A 4,613-nucleotide genomic window follows, 5' to 3' on the forward strand; every position below is an offset into this window, starting at 1 on the left:
AAGCCAGCTGCCGTGTTGTGAGGACACTCAAAAGTTCACATGGTGAGGTACTGAGGTCTCCTGCCAACAGCCATGTGAGTAAACCATCTTGGAAAAAGACCCACCAGCCCCAGCCAAACTTCAAGCCCTCAGATGATTGCAGCTGTGGCAGAGGTCTTGCTTGCAACCTCCTGAGAGACCCTGAGCCTGAAGCACCCAGCTAAACCATGTTTGAAATCCTTGAAATTCATTATAAGAAGGTAAATGTTTGTTTTTAAGTTGCTAAGTTATGGGGTTATTTATTACATAGTAATAGATAACTATTACAAAGGGCTAGTGCCTTGTTTTCTCATCTTCACCTGTCTTGGACTTTCCTTTCCTTTAACAAAAGACCATCCTGTTTAATATACACATGAAAGACAGAAGCACAATCAGAGTGGGACCGTCTCCCATCCTCTCTCATCTTTTAACTGGTCCACTCATTGACTGTCCCCTGATCCCTAACCCCATCCCAAGAGCTGTAGGGCTCTCTATTCTTACTTATGTTCTTGCTTTAAAATGACTAGCATTTTCTAATAAGTTTCATCTTATTCTGACCTCTAATCTTCCTGATACAAATGTTTATTGGGCTGTGACACTAATGCTCTTTTATTTCTCATTAGTTGTATACTTCTATCTTTCTACAAACCCTTTTAAATCTGAGGTCCCTTTAGAACCAAAGTGATTTCTTTATACCTTACCCTCTTTCTGTCATCAGGATCTAACAGTGCAAGAGTTAAAATTATATTTCTGAGATTTTAAGAAAACTCTCTTGAATAGTCTTTCCTTCTAGAAAAACCCACACTCTTTCTGAAAGGACACGAAGATTACTTTTCATAGTCAAAAAAATTTCAAATTCATGTAGCAAGTCAGAACAACAGATAATTAATTATAGCACAATAGTTTGCAGGACTCTCCGCGGAAAGAGCTCTCCCTAGTTTATTTTTGTACAGCATGTGTAGTCATTCACTGAAAAGCCTTTCCATACATTAAGCAAATGTCATTAAAAGGGGAAAAAATTAATAAGCTTGCACCAGGAAAATGTCACTGACAATAAGCTGAAACTGCATACAGTGATATGTGATGAGAAGTTTTAAATAAATCACAGGGACCTTCACGTACAGTTTTACCACATGCATTTTCCGAGTTGTCCTGATTCCACTCTAAGCTCTGACACCAGACTCTCGTTCTCTAAGCTCTGACACCAGGCTCTCAGCAAGAAGGGAAGCGTGTTCACTTGAAGAAGGGAAGCATGTCCTTCAGGAAACCCTTCTCAAAGGATCTGGTTTCCTTTATTAGGACTGGAGAAGCGTGGTTAAAATTAGAGTGAGAAGGGTAAGCTTTCCACCCTGTGAAGAGCCTGCTAATGTACAGACGTAGCTCAGAGATATTGCAGTTTAGTTTCAGATTATCGCAGTAAAGTGAATATTGCAATAACGCGAGTCATACTATTTTTGGGGGGTTCCCAGTGCATATACAAGCTATGTGTGCACTATACTGTAGTCTATTCTGAAAAACAATGCGTGTACCTTAATTAAAAATTAAACTTTATTGCTAAAAAATGCTAACCATCATCTAAGCCTTCAGCTAGCTGTAATCTTCTTGCAATAGTAACATCAAAGATCACTATCACAGATCACCATAATATAATAATAACAAAGAAGTTTGAAATAATGTGCAATTACCAAAATGTGACACAGAGGCATGAAGTGAGCAAATGCTTTTGGGAAAATGGCGCCAATAGACTTGCTCACTTCAGGGTTGCCACAAACCTTCAGTCTGTAAAAAATGCAATATCTGTGAAGAGCAATAAAACGAGGTATGCCTGTATTTGTCTCCTTTATTCTGGTCAAATGGCGTTACTTGTCCTTCAGAGTCTATTTCTCTCTGGAAATAAGCGCAGAGGAGTAGCTGAATGGCCACCGTCCCTAGAAATCACCACTGATATTATGGTGTTCCTTCCTTGACACTACATTCTAGAAGTTACTGTGCCTTGTTATTTCAGATATGGAAGTCAAGGAGAAGTCATTTTCCTTAGTTGTGATTATACAAAAGCCCTTTCTTTACTTGTTTCAGAGTGACAGCAGTGATTATTTAAAAAACAATGACATCAATTGAATAACATGATGTGACAATCCTGGAAAGGGTTTCTAAGTTTGGAAAATCTAATGATATAATTGAGCACATTAGACTCAAACACGTGGTCTCATCAAGTGTGATGATGAAGAACCGGAAGTAATGCTAGAAAACACAGGGGGAAACTGGTCCAAATGCTCGAAAGACTCACTACAAGCACAAAAATATAGAGCAGACGTATGTCTTAAGACATATGCAGCAAATAGGACTGTTCATAAACATACCTTAGCTAGAATCTCCCTCACTTCCTATCTGAGCATTCTTTCCCCACTATGGCCCTCTTCTACTGGGGAACCCAAGTCTTACAATAGTATAAGAAAGGAAGCTTGGTCCAGGCCATGCTCTCATCTATCTGTAGAGACTATTCCCCTCTTCTTTGAAAATGGATGTGCCCAAAACCTTTCAAAACCTATCTCAAAGCTCATCTCCAGCAAGTGCCCTGTTTAACACACCCCTTGGTTAATGCCCCATCTGCTCACATCACAAACAAACATCACAAGGTGGTTTACACTTTATGTTACTTTGTATTTCCGTGCCTTTCTAATTCCATCTCATCTTTCTAAATACACAAAGTGTGGTCTTTCTATTCAAGCTCCTGAGAACAGGGGCCTTATTACTTAATTTCTTTCGACCCTACAAAGCAGTTGGAGAGTCTTTGTGAAACATCAAAATGAGCTATTGCTATTGTTACAACAGAGACTTTAGAAGGAGCTTCTTCCCATCTGTATATTACCTCTAAGTATTCTCAAGCTCTTCCCTTAAAACAAATTGTTTTTGTTTCAGAATGTATGGAAAAGTCCTTCTCATTTTAGATTTTTTTAAAAAAGGAAAAAAATCTACTTCAGTGGTGTTACCTCTTCCTGGGTATTTCAATAGGAACATAATTGCCCAGTGTGCCCAGTGTAGCAACTTAATAAAATTGGTTGAATGAGCGCTTCTAATTCACATTTCATGCTTGGAGATGAAAAGCATCTCTTCCTTTAAAAACAAAGTAGGAAGTGCCATAAAAAAAGGCCCAAGGCAAAGGACCAACCTAAGCTGGTATCAGTTGCAGTTAGAATGGAACGGACCCTCACTCAGCCTTGGGCCCTACCAGTGGGCTGAGCAGGCTGTGGATGTGTCAACTGCTGGTTCCTTGAAATTTACTTGTGTGACACTGGCAATAAGGAAGACGTTAGAAGAGCTGAAACTGGGCCTGACTTACTATAATTTAAATTTCTCTGAAAAGCCCTACAGAAAGAGATTCATAAAATCAAGGAGATTGGCTGTCAAGATGTGTCACTCCACTGCCCCGCTGCCCTGTTAATCATAGCGCAGAGGCATGAAGGTGCCACAAGGCAGACTCTGAATTTCTCGTCAGTGATTGTGGTGGGAAGCAGATGGAACCTGAGCCTGTGCTGGCAGAGAGGGGCAGGGGCTGCTCCTGGCCCCGCTGCTGACTGCATCTCAACCTGGGAGCAAAGGTCCACCTCCTTGTGTTAACATCTCCATATGAGGTTAATGCCCTGTTCCTAGATTACCGACCGCGTGGGGACATTACGAAGATACAGAAGAAAACATTTATGGGTAGGTTTGCCCTGTTGGGGGAGTAAAATCTCCCCAGAATATATATAGATTTGTCAATTCAGTAACTTCTCTTTTTGATTCATTGAAAGCAATGGCTACTTATCAGTTGGGCGAGGTAGTGCACGGGGTCCAAACCAGGCATGTATGTGCTTTTGTTGGGTGTGACATTATTCTTAACGCTAAATTTGAGACACAGGAAGGTGAAAGTGTGTTTCTTCTTAATGCTTGGGAAACTACCAAAAAAAGAAGTGTCCATATCAGTGTTAATGGGAATTTTAAGTAGTATAAAAAATAAAGAACTTGTATGGAAAATTAGGCACGTACCTCTGCTGTGTTTTAGACACTCATCAAGAATAAGTATATACAACCCACAAAAGATAAAATGGAAATATTTCTGGGCTCTAAAGATATTCCAATTCTGATATTGTTAGGAACTCATGTCTACTTGAGGAACTGTGCCAAGTTTGAGCCCAGTTCAGTTAGAAACGGACCATCCGGATACCAAACAAGAAAGAAAGAATGAGATGTTCCAGCAGTAACCAGGTCGTCACCAGCTAGAGTCTGCATCGGTGTAGGTTTCCATTTTTGAGGACCGACAGGCTCTACAGAACCCTCTCCACCAGAAAATCAAAAGAAAAAACCAAACGTTGGAAGGGCTCCTTTTCATTGCTTCAAAAGGAACGCTCAGAAAGAAAAAAAATTGATCACCTAATTAGGAACTTGGGAAATGAAGTGTAAGGAAAAGCAAAGGGGAGTTTAAAAAAGTTTGGTTTCCATGGTCATTTCAAACCCTGCTTCTCCATATCTGCAATTCAGAGAGGCTAACCCCCAAGAAAGGGGCTGCGTCTGCGCAAGCGCGAGATGCGGAGGGGCGGAGGGTCACCGGGATATAC

The 4,613-nt window shown here is 40.6% G+C and overlaps 1 protein-coding gene across 7 annotated transcripts in view; it reads right to left on the minus strand.

Moving 5' to 3' along the window:
- APP (amyloid beta precursor protein) overlaps window positions 1–4,613 on the minus strand; it is a 275,886-nt gene that overhangs the window by 14,951 nt on the left and 256,322 nt on the right. The gene's annotated exons all lie outside the window — the stretch shown is intronic.

The sequence above is a fragment of the Balaenoptera physalus genome (genome assembly GCF_965194825.1).
Source record: "Balaenoptera physalus genome assembly, chromosome: 4".
Lineage (NCBI taxonomy): Eukaryota > Metazoa > Chordata > Mammalia > Artiodactyla > Balaenopteridae > Balaenoptera > Balaenoptera physalus.